This window comes from Macaca fascicularis, chromosome X (assembly GCF_037993035.2).
Source record: "Macaca fascicularis isolate 582-1 chromosome X, T2T-MFA8v1.1".
Lineage (NCBI taxonomy): Eukaryota > Metazoa > Chordata > Mammalia > Primates > Cercopithecidae > Macaca > Macaca fascicularis.
The window spans coordinates 84,975,728-84,988,467 of record NC_088395.1 but is presented as its reverse complement, the minus strand read 5'-3'; the positions used below and the strand labels follow the sequence as shown (position 1 = coordinate 84,988,467).

The window sequence follows — 12,740 nt, the reverse complement described above, 5'->3', positions numbered from 1 at the left end:
GGAAATTATCCATTTCTTCTAGATTGTCTAGTTTATTTGCATAGAGGTGTTTATAGTATTCTCTGATGGTAGTTTGTATTTCTGTGGGGTCGGTGGTGATATCCCCTTTATCATTTTTTATTGCGTCTATTTGATTCTTCTCTCTTTTCTTCTTTATTAGTCTTGCTAGCAGTCTATCAATTTTGTTGATCTTTTCAAAAAACCAACTCCTGGATTCATTGAATTTTTGGAGGGTTTTTTGTGTCTCTATCTCCTTCAGTTCTGCTCTGATCTTAGTGGTTTCTTGCCTACTGCGAGCTTTCGAATGTGTTTGCTCTTGCTTCTCTAGTTCTTTTAATTGTGATGTTAGAGTGTCAATTTTAGATCTTTCCAGCTTTCTGTTGTGGGCATTTAGTGCTATAAATTTCCCTCTGCACACTGCTTTAAATGTGTCCCAGAGATTCTGGTATGTTGTATCTTTGTTCTCATTGGTTTCAAAGAGCATCTTTATTTCTGCCTTCATTTCGTTATGTACCCAGTAGTCACTCAGGAGCAGGTTATTCAGTTTCCATGTAGTTGAGCGATTTTGATTGAGTTTCTTAGTCCTGAGTTCTAGTTTGATTGCACTGTGGTCTGAGAGACAGTTTGTTATAATTTCTGTTCTTGTACATTTGCTGAGGAGTGCTTTACTTCCAATTATGTGGTCAATTTTGGAATAAGTGTGAAGTGGTGCTGCGTAGAATGTATATCCTGTTGATTTGGGGTGGAGAGTTCTATAGATGTCTATGAGGACTGCTTGCTGCAGAGGTTAGTTTAATTCCTGGATATCCTTGTTAACTTTCTGTCTCGTCGATCTGCCTAATGTAGACAGTGGAGTGTTGAAGTCTCCGATTATTATTGTATCGGAGTCTAAGTCTTTTTGTAAGTCTCTAAGGACTTGCTTTGTGAATCTGGGTGCTCCTGTATTGGGTGCATATATATTTAGAATTGTTAGCTATTCCTGTTGAATTGATCCCTTTACCATTATGTAATGGCCTTCTTTGTCTCTTGATCTTTGATGGTTTAAAGTCTGTTTTATCAGAGACTAGGATTGCAACCCCTGCTGGTTTTTGTTTTTGTTTTTGTTTTTGTTTTTTTTGTTCTCCTTTTGCTTGGTAGATCTTCCTCCATCCCTTTATTTTGAGCCTACGTATGTCTCTGCATGTGAGATGGTGTCCTGAATACAGCAGACTGATGGGTCTTGACTCTTTATCCAGTTTGCCAGTCTGTGTCTTTTAATTGGAGCATGTAGTCCATTTACATTAAAGTTAATATTGTTATGTGTGAACTTGATCCTACCATTATGATATTAACTGGTTATTTTGCTCATTAGTTGATGCAGTTTCTTCCTAGCCTCGATGGTCTTTACATTTTGGCATGTTTTTGCAATGGCTGGTACCGGTTGTTCCTTTCCATGTTGAGTGCTTCCTTCAGGGTCTCTTGTAAGGCAGGCCTGGTGGTGACAAAATCTCTAAGCATTTGCTTATCTGTAAAGGATTTTATTTCTCCTTCACTTATGAAACTTAGTTTGGCTGGATATGAAATTCTGGGTTTAAAATTCTTTTCTTTAAGAATGTTGAATATTGGCCCCCACTCTCTTCTGCCTTGTAGAGTTTCTGCTGAGAGATCTGCTGTTAGTCTGCTGGGGTTCCCCTTGTGGGTAACCCGACCTTTCTCTCTGGCTGCCCTTAGGATTTTTTCCTTCATTTCAACTTTGGTGAATCTGGCAATTATGTGTTTGGAATTGCTCTTCTCGAGGAGTATCTTTGTGGCGTTCTCTTTGTTTCCTGAATTTGAATGTTGGTCTGCCCTACTAGGTTGGGGAAGTTCTCCTGGATGATATCCTGAAGAGTGTTTTCCAACTTGGTTCCATTTTCCCCCTCATTTTCAGGCACCCCAATCAGATGTAGATTTGGTATTTTTACATAATCCCATACTTCTTGCAGGCTTTGTTCATTTCTTTTTCTTCTTTTTTCTTTAGATTTCTCTTCTTGCTTTATTTCATTCATTTGATCCTCAATTGCTGATAGTCTTTCTTCCAGTTGATTGTGTCGGTTACTGAAGCTTGTGCATTTGTCACGTATTTCTTGTGTCATGGTTTTCATCTCTGTCAGTTCGTTTATGGCCTTCTCTGCATTAACTATTCTAGTTATCAATTCTTCCACTCTTTTTTCAAAATTTTTAGTTTCTTTTCGCTGGGTACGTAATTCCTCCTTTAGTTCTGAGAAGTTTCATGGACTGGAGGCTTCTTCTCTCATCTCGTCAAAGTCATTCTCCATCCAGCTTTGATCCGTTGCTGGCGATGAGCTGTGTTCCTTTGCAGGGGGAGATGCACTCTTATTTTTTGAATTTCCAGCTTTTCTGCCTTGCTTTTTCCCCATCTTTGTGGTTTTATCTGCTTCTGGTCTTTGATGATGGTGACATACTGATGGGGTTTTGTTGTGGATGTCCTTCTGTTTGTTAGTTTTCCTTCTTTCAGTCTGGACCCTCAGCTGTAGGTCTGTTGGAGATTGCTTGAGGTCCACTCCAGACCCTGTTTGCCTGGGTATCAGCAGCAGAGGCTGCAGAAGATAGAATATTGCGGAACAGTGAATGTACCTGTCTGATTCTTGCTTTGGAAGCTTCCTGTCAGGGGTGTACTCCACTGTGTAGGTGTGGGGTGTCGGTCTGCCCCTAGTGGGGGATGTCTCCCAGTTAGGCTACTCAGGGGTCAGGGACCCACTTGAGCAGGCAGTCTGTCCATTCTCAGATCTCAACCTCTTTGTTGGGAGATCCACTGCTCTCTTCAAAGCTGTCAGATAGAGTTGTTTTTGTCTCCAGAGGTTTCAGCTGCTTTGTTGTTGTTGTTGTTGTTGTTGTTGTTGTTGTTGTTTAGCTGTGCTCTGTCCCCAGAGGTGGAGTCTACAGAGACAGGCAGGACTCCTTGAGCTGCTGTGAGCTCCACCCAGTTCGAGCTTCCCAGCTGCTTTGTTTACCTACTTAAGCCTCAGTCATGGCAGGCTCCCCTCCCCCAGCTGCCTTGCCAGTAGATCACAGACTCCTGTGCTAGCAATGAAGGAGGCTCCATGGGCATGGGACCCTTCTGGCCAGGTGTGGGATATAATCTCCTGGTGTGCCCATTTGCTAAGATCCTTGGTAAAGCACAGTATTGGGGTGGGAGTTACCAGATTTTACAGATGTTGTGTGTCTCAGTTCCCCTGCCTGGGAAAAATGATTCCCTTCCCCCTTGCACTTCCCAGGTGAGGCGATGCCTCGCCCTGCTTCAGCTCTTGCTGGATGGGCTGTAGCAGCTGACCAGCACCGATTGTCCCGCACTCCCTAGTGAGATGAACCCAGTACCTCAGTTGAAAATGCAGAAATAACCTGTGTTCTGTGTCGCTTGCACTGGGAGTTGGAGACTGGAGCTGTTCCTATTCAGCCATCTTGCTTTGCCCCCTTTTTTTTTTTTTTTTTTTTTTTTTGAGACAGAGTCTTGCTCTGTTGCCCAGGCTGGAGTGTGGTGGCATGATCTTGGCTCACTGCAACCTCTGCCTCCTGGGTTCTAGTGATTCTCCTGCCTCAGCCTTCTAAGTAGCTAGTATTACAGGCATGCACCACCATGCCCAGCTAATTTTTTGTACTTTTAGTAGAGACGGAGTTTCACCATGATGGCCAGGCTGGTTTCAAACTCCTGACCTCAACTGATTCACCCACCTCAGCCTCCCAAAGTGCTAGGACTACAGGAGTTAGCCACCACTCCCAGCCTACTGTTGATATTGTCTTAAGGCCAAAGGGCCCTTCAAACAGCTTGTCGTGAATGCCCCCTGGTCAGGGACTCACACTTCAGTGCAGTGGTCAACACTCTCTCCCTGGGCAGGTCCAGAAATGCCATTTAAGAGCCGCAACCCCAACAGTCTGCTTAGTGCTCTACACCCTGTGGCTAAGCTGCTATCTAAAGTGAAGTCAAAGTTCCCTTTACTTTTCCCTCTATTTTTCTCACACAGAAGGAGTTTCACCTTATAGCTGCTACAGCTGGGAATGTGCGGAATCTCACCTGAGGCCAGCATGTCTCAGTGTCCCACCCAAGGCCCTCAATGTATTATCTGGGTACTGCTACTTGTTTTTCAGGGGCCAAAGGCTCTTCAGCTAGCAGGTTATGAGTTCTTCCAGGGCTAGGTTCATTCCTTCAAGGCAGTGGATTATCTTCTGTCTCAGGATGTGTCTAGATATATCCGGGAACTAGGGTCTGGAAAGGGGGTCTGATGACTCTGACCATTACACTGTCTTGCTGTGACTGAACCGACTAACCTAGATGTAAGACAACATCATCCCTATTCTTTCATCTCCTCTCCCCAAAGAGAAGAAAGGGTTCCCTTTTGGAGCTGTGACTGTGCAGCCTGAAGTTAGGAGAGGGATGATGATAGTACTTCTTCAGCCACTCCAGTTGATCCCTCAATGGGTCACATACCCTCCCCAGCCCACTGTCTATGTGCCTATTTCAGCCCTAGGACCCACCTGGTGTTGCAGTGTTTGTGACCTAGACTGCCTCTCAAGTTCCTTTGGGGACCCAGAGAACTATAGTCACAGTGGTGAGGCTTGAAATAACTGAAGTTCAAGCCACTGAGATCAGCAATTCCTATCTGGCTAAGGCTGGTTCAAATACATACTCCATAGGTGGATGTCAGCTGAGTGTGATCCAATTTTGCTTTCTGTTGCAGCAAAGGCAGAACTGAGTTTAATGCCTCACAATTGTTGTCTCTTCCTCTCTTCAAGGCACACACTGCCACTGCTGGTGGATGAGAGAGGGGTGCCATTAGCAACTTAAGAATGTTTTTTCTACCTCTTTTTGCAATGTGAAGTTAAAACCAGGTACTGTGAATACTCACCTAATTTTTGTTTCTTAAAAAGGTGTTTTTCTGGTGTACATAGTTGTTAAATTTGCGTTCTTGCAAGGGGGAAGATTGGTGGAAACTTCTTGTTCCATCCCACCTCCTGATGCAGTGCTTTCATAGGCATCACTCAGTGAAGGGCTGTGGCCAGCAGTTCAGGAACACTTTGGCTTCTCTAGCACAACAGATTCTGAATCTTGAGGGGCAACAGGACAAACCCATAAGCTCAATACCACCCCACCAGTGTAAGAGCATGCAACCCAAGAGTGCTGAGCTGAGACTTGATGCCGTAAAATCTTCCAGAGGCAAAGGTAGTCAACTGAACCCATCTTATATCACAATCAAATCTCCAAGGACTTCAAATAAGATAAAAACAAAAAGTTCATCCAAAAGACAGCAGCTTAAAAGATTGAAGACACATCAGCCCACACACATGAAGAGTAATAGCTCAAGGACTCTGGCTAATCAAGGAGTCAGTGTGTGCTCTTACCTCCATATGACCATACTATTTCACCAGCAACTAGTTCCCTCAGACTGCAATGGCTGAAGTGACAGAAATAGAATTCAGAATATGGATTGGAACAAAGATCATTGAAATTCAGAAGAAATTCAAACCCCAATTCAAAGATTCTAAGGAATACAATAAAATGATACAGAAGAGGAAAGACAAAATGGGCACTTTAAGAAAGAATCAGACTGATCAGATAGAGTTGAAAAATTCACCACAAGAATTTCAGAAGACAATCACAAGTATTAACAGCAGCATCAACCAAACTAAAGAAAGACTCTCAGAGCTTGAAGACTGGTTTTCTGAAATAACTCAGTCAGCCACAAATAAAGAATAAGGAATAAAAACTCTTGAATAAATATGGGATTTCATAAGGAGATCAAACAGACATCTCAGAGGCATCCCTGAAAGAGAGGGAGAGAAAGCAAGCAACTTGGAAAACATATTTCAGGATACCATGCATGAAACTACCTAAAACCCTGCTAGAGAGGCCAACATTCAAATTCAGAAAATGCAGATAAACTGTGAGATATTATCCAAGAAAATCATTCCAACAGTTTAGTCATCAGATTTGGCAGAGGTGAAATAAAATGAAAACTTTAAAGACAGCTAGAGAGAAGGCACAGGTTACCTACAAAGGGAACTGCATCAGGCTAACAGCAGATGTTTCAGCAGAATCCCCACAAGCCAGAATAATTTGGCAGCTTATATTCAGCATTATCAAAGAAAGTAAATTCCACCAACAATTTCATCTCCAGTCAAAATATGCTTCATAAGCAACGGAGAATTAAGATCTGTTTTGGAAAATAAAATGCCTTGGAAATTCATTACCACCAGATCGGCATTACAAGAGGTCCTTAAGAGAGTGCTAAATATGGAAAGGAAGGACCATAAATAGACCACCACTAAAACACACTTAAGTTCATAGATCATGGGCACTATAAAGCAACCACATAAACAAGTCTGCATAATAACCAGATAACAACAAGATGGCAAGATTGAATCTGCACATATCAATATTTACCTTGAATGTAAATTGGCCAAATGCCCCAATTAAAAGACACAGAAAGGCAAGTTAGATAAAGAAGCAAGACTCTACTGTATGCTGCCTTCAAGAAACCCATCTCAAAAATACTCAAAACTAAAACAAAAGACATCTTCTTTCACTCTTCAGGGCCCATCTCAAGTCATTCCTCCTCCATGAAATCTTCTGGGGCCACACAAGCTTCCAGTAATACCTTCTCCAGACCTGGCCCTCTGGCCCAGACACCTAACAATGTCTTACTTTAACAGCTATTTCTGTTTTCTTTTGTGTATATGTCCCCACTACTCAAGAAAACTACAAGTTCTTCCAGGTCAGAGTTCTGCTTTTCTGTGTCTAAACACTAGCTGACAAAAAAGTGGTTTGCCACCAGAAGGTAGTAAATTCTTGGGCAATTATTGTTTGCCTGCTAGAGTTTGTGAAATGTTGGTGTGGAGGGAAAAAAGGCAAGCTTGGATAAGGGCCCTCAGTTTTATTGGCACTGGATAGCCTCCCTGAGAAAATGCGTAGATTACTATTCTGAGTTGCAATTTAGTAGTAAGAAAGTTCAGTGAAAAAGAATTCATTGAACGGGATACTAACTCCACAACAGATACTAATAAAATCAGGGTTGTGAAACTTAAACACTGAAAATCAAACCTTAGAGCAGAAAGGCCCATAACGGCCTTTGCTCTGGGTAGAACCCTGTATAAGGCAAATAGGAAGAGAAGGATGAATTTAGGGAAATACAAAACCCAGTACTTGTTTTCTAGGAATTTTACACTTCAATTAGAGAGACAACATGTAAACACAGAAAGTTATCTGTACAACAAGGTGGGTTGAATCTTGAGGTGGCCTCTAATTGTCAAATACTCTGGCAAATAAATTTTCATGTATTTGAATACAAGGATTAAAATGTTTCCTCCATCTTTTGTTCTCAAAAATACAGAATATTGATTTCTTTCAGATAATCTAAGCCTCCACATTCGTTCTGTACCTTCCAATAAATGATTTTTATTCATTGACTCTTAAGCATTTTGCCATTCCTATGGGGCCTGAGCCTCACTGATGCAAAAGAAAATGCATATCTCAATTAACCAGGTATTTCCTAAGCCCCTCTATATTTTCTTTTATAGAAGAAGAAACGTTGCATTTTGGAGAAGAGCATAAGCTCTGGAATCAGGCACAGCAGGGTTTCAGTCCAAGCTCTACTATGTGAACCTTAGTCAAGTTACTTAACTTCCTTGAACCTCAGTTTCTGTATATGTAAAATGGGATAATAGTAATACTAAAAAAAATTGGGTGTTTGATTACCACAATGCCTACCCCATAGTAAGTGTACAGTAAATGGTAGCTTTTAGTTTGTTAGTACAGAAATCTCACTTCATCAATTTAGTAAAAATAAGTGAATTAGAGACTTCATAGGATACATTGTCAACTGCACACTGATCCAAAAACTGGCTAGCTCTCTTTCATCTCCATCAGACTACAAGATAATTGCTCTTTAGTACTCCAGAGACACTAACTCACAACAGTGATCCAACCACAAGAGTCTGCTTAAGGCAGGAATTAAGGCTTTTTAAATGAAGCTTTTCTGCTTGTATCCTTCATTGCAAAACCCTCCCCTTACCAAAGCATCTCAATTAATCAAGTTTGAGTATATAAAGAGACAATATTTTATCAACCCTTAGAAAAAAATAATCTAGGCTTTGGAGCCTGACAGAGCAATTTGAATCCTGGTTCCAGTACTTTAGTTTGTGGTCTTGGGCAAGTTATTTCAGAAAATTCCTAACTTCTCAGAACATTTCCTATTTCTTGAGCCTCAAATTTGGATAATATTTGGTTGGTGCAAAAGTAATTGCGGTTTTTGCCATAATATTGTAATAATAAGACCTAATTCAAAGGTTAGGAGGATTAAATGAAATCTCCTTTGTGAAAGTGTTTTCCTCATAGCCTCAGTACATAACAGTTACTTTGCAAATTTGCAAATGTCCATTTCCTCATCCCTTTTTTTCAAAGTCCTATATGTTTTCTCCTTTGCTTGGAGGCTTGATGTGAACTAAAGAACTGGACAACATACAGTCAGATTTTGAATGGACATTAAATGAAAGTGTGTGAAAGGTATAGTTAAGACTAAACAGAAAGCCAAGACTTCAGAATAATCCCCAGCTGTTTTGGAGATTCAACTAAAGCAGACATGGGGGCCAAGGGTATGTGGATAGAGCTGTTTCATGTATAAAAGAAAGGACAATAATCATGGCTGTCCCTGAACAGAAGAATCTAAACCCTGAAGGAATGCGATAGTGAAGAGCAGGTAATTTTTGAAGAGGGAATTTAGAAGAGGGAAGGAGAAGTTCCAATGAGGAGCCACATAAACTTGTTGAATATCCAGTGTACTGCTTATTAAATGACCTTAGGCAAGTTATTAAAACCCTTTGAGCCTCAGTTTCCTCATCTGTAGAGTAGAGATAACACCTCACAGATTCATTGTGAAAGTAAATTGAAGGCATGTAAAATGTTTAGCACAGTACTTGGCACATAGTACTGTGGACAAGTAGCAGCTGATGCCAGGAACAGAGGTAGCAGGGCCACAGTCCCAGGTGAGGCACAGCAGAGGTGCTGGCCCAGTCATTGAAAAGGAGGCCATGAAAGTGACCCTAAAATATCTTGTTTTTCAAATTGGCCTCTGGTTGGGCTCTGGCATTTTTTTTCAGAGCAAGGTCAGATCAACCATATATTATTGGCTATCCTCTAGAACTCAGTGGAGTTCTCCAAAGCAGAGACTAACAGTTGCTGAGTAATGAAGAGCATGGAGTTAGGAAGAAAGCAAGTGACCTGAAGTTGGAGGATTAAGGAGGACTGATAAGGATCCCAGGAAAAGAGCACAAAGATACTACCAGGGGTTGGTGGGAATTGTTTTTCTATTCAATCTAAGACAGATAAACGCTCTATTATTACCTAAAAGTAGGATGACAGGGAGAAACCTGTGAAAATACCAATTTTCTAATAATAGTGAAAATTATATTTATTCAAATTGAATTGCTAGAGTTTTAATGCTCTCAGGGCAAGTTTCCTTTTAAAAGAGGACAAAGGAAGATACTGCTTAACACAGAGCCTATACTCCAAATGATGAAATATCAGATATTATGGAAATATTAGTGTGAAGCAGACCATCTTAACCTATTCATCTATCACACTGACAATACCTTACATTCCCCATGACAAATATCTGTCTTCTTTATAGCTTTATAGGTGTATAAAAGAATTTCCAATTTTAATCCACAGTCATATCCAAGCTCCCTTGAGGTTGATATGCTAAGCCAAATTGCCTATAGCTATTATAGGATTAACACTTTAGAAGGTGTAAAAAACAAAAGTCTTTCTTTTCACATGGAATACAATCTTAATTTCAGAAGCAGCACTGAAAGCTCCACAACAAAATTACCTAGTCAGAACAAGTTCTTGTTTTGATTTACTGTGCAGCCTATGTCTAGTAACCAGACCAAAGGTTATGAAATTAAAATTTTAAAAAAGGAACTATATTCACTGGGTCATAGCCATAAGATTTCAAATATATGATTTCTGTATTCACAACTCAGTGAAAACACAATCTTGCTCTTCAGAGCTGACATTTGCAGCAAGTAAGAAACTTAGTCCCCAAAAATGTCTCTGAGAGTCAGATAGTCACCAATTGAAGAGTCACTTGAGAGCTCTGCCCATTGCCTGTTTATGTGCTATGTTGCTCAGCAGTTTTTTCTGGAAATTATGTTTTTCTGGAAATAATATGTATATAGAGGAATATAACATGCATAGAGCAATACAACTGACCTACAATAAACTTCCCGTATTTAAAGTGCACAATCTTACAAGACATACGTACACACCCATGAAACTATCACTACAACCAAGATAATGAACATATTCATCTTCCTCCCAAAGTTTCCTCATGGACCTTTGTAATAAGGAAAACCACTGACCTGTTTTTTGTCACTACAGGTTAGTTTTCATTTTCTAGTTTTCTGCCAATGGAATCATACAGAATGTATTCATTTGTGTCCAGCTTTTTTCATTCAGCATAGTTTGAGAGTTATTCATGTCGTTGAGTGTATCAGTGGTTCATTCTTTTTTATTACACGGTAGCATTCCATTGCTGAGCAGTTTTATTTGAGGTGCCTACCTCTTCTTGACAAATCTAAAAGAAAGAATCCATGAGGGGCCCTCATTTAGTAGTACCTGCTCTATGACACTCACGGTGTAGTCATTAAGAATGCAAGCTGTTGTGTCAGATTGCCTGGCTCTGTCATTTTGTATCTATGTGACCTTGGACAAGTGGCATAGATGCTCTGAGTCTCTGTTTCCACATAAGGTAAGAATGAAAACTACATGAGATAATATAACTACATGAAAGCATATAACATGTTTAGCCCCGGGCTCATCACACTGTAAGAAATCAGTAATGATAGTTATTAGCATTTCTTTGGGCAACTCAGGATCTATTCTACAATACCTCTACCCAGGCATTGGTTCAAGTATAAAAACTACTCAGATTTTACCCCTACCCAAACTTTTCAGCCTTATGTCCTATGCCCTCAGTTTTATTGGACAATAGCAATCAAGATGCTTAGCCATTGCCCAAAGTTGATGTCAACTCTGACTGAAGCAAGAAATTGTTTCATTTGGTAATGCCTTAGCCTGACATTTGGGGCCTTCCATGAATTTGCCATGACCTACCTATCTGCTTTATCGACTGCCATTTTCCTACCTTTAGATTATTGTGTTTGTCCACTCGAATGTTTCTTCACCTTACCCCATCTCTGCCTGTCAAAATTCTGCCTATACACCAATGCAGGAAGTAAGGCATTGGCACATCATAAACAGCCAATAATTGATATGCCAAGGAGTTAGAGCTCTAGTCACTAGACATGCTCTTTTGGGATAAAGGCTGTATTTGATACTGCTACTCTGCATCCTTCATAACAGTGTCAGCATTGAAAAGTTCTAATATTTATTAACTGATGAATTTTTTTAATATAAGGTCCTGAATTTTGGATCTAAGGCAAATTTCTTTAATATTGTTGTGACAAGACTTAAAACTAATACAAATAAATAATATCTGTGCAATGAAAAATTTGTAAGTCAGTCAATGATCCCACATATTTTAAGCAATGGAGCAATGAAAATACAGGATAAAGGCAGATTAGTGCCAACTCCTTGAAATGCATTGCTAGGAGAACTCCAGGACTTCTATCTCCCACTCCTCTGTTAATTGAACTCTATATATTCACATATTTCTGAGTCTTCCCACCTTTTGGCATTTCTTCGTCTTTCACTTGTATTTTCTTGTAAATGACTAATATTCTTAGTCATGATTGTTCAGCCTTTCTAATCCGTCTATTCCTTCTTTCTTACAGACAAGCTTACCATTTAAAATATCCCTCCTTACTTTTTAGCTTTTTTCCTGCTTTTATCCTCCTTTTCCTCTTCTTGGTCTATGATATTTTCCTCTGCTTATTTTTTTATTTGTCTGTTTGTTTTAAGTTTTTATTTTACAGATTTAGGGGTACAAGTGCAGCTTCATTACATGGATATATTGTATAGTGATGAAACCTAGGATTTTAGTGCACCAGTAAACAGAGTAGTATACATTGTCTCCAATAGGTAGCTTTTTTTCCCTTCACTCCCCTCCCACATTCCCACCGTTTGGAGTCTCCAATGCCAATTATTCCATTCTATATGCCCATTTGTATTCATTATTTGGCTCCCACTTATAAATGAGAACATGTGGTTTTTTTAATTTCTCTTTCTGTCATTTCACTAAAAACAATGACCTCCAGTTGATATTCTCCTATTGCTTCTAATTTTATATTCTGCATTTGCTTTTTCTCCCTCCCCATCAATGCATCAGTTCCTTTTTTGCTCCCCTCACTTTTATTTCCCTTCTCTGTGGGTCCTGTATTATCTTTTTGTGTGATGCCTTTACCTGTTCTTTGGAAGTTCTGCCTCTTTCCTTCTTTTCCTGACCTGCCTCATGCTTGTTTCCCTCAAGGAGTGGCCCATACAATGCCTCCATTCTGCAAAGACAAAAACAGACACAGTGGGGGAAAAATCAATTAGTACATTGCTTAATCTTCCTCAGAACAAAGGGAGACGAGCGCTCAAGGCATCTCTGATTATTGTCTTCTTCAGCCTTTACCTGATAATCAACCTCTTTTCTCCTTTTCCCTTTTCCAGTGTCTACTAAATATAATCATTCCACTGCCCCCTCCCACCTTCACTAGCTCTTGTTATAGTAACTGACCCTTTCTTGTGAAATAGTTCACAGCAT

General features: G+C 40.1%; 1 long non-coding RNA gene across 1 annotated transcript; it reads right to left on the bottom strand.

Annotated features, from left to right (window-relative positions):
* Positions 1-4,879: 4,879 nt before the first annotated feature.
* Positions 4,880-12,490, bottom strand: LOC123571312 (uncharacterized). Its single transcript, XR_006695472.3, has 3 exons — positions 12,396-12,490; positions 10,393-10,607; positions 4,880-5,082 (listed from the first exon to the last, which is right to left on the bottom strand). It is a non-coding gene; the product is annotated as an uncharacterized lncRNA (long non-coding RNA).
* Between the last annotated feature and the right edge of the window lie 250 nt (positions 12,491-12,740).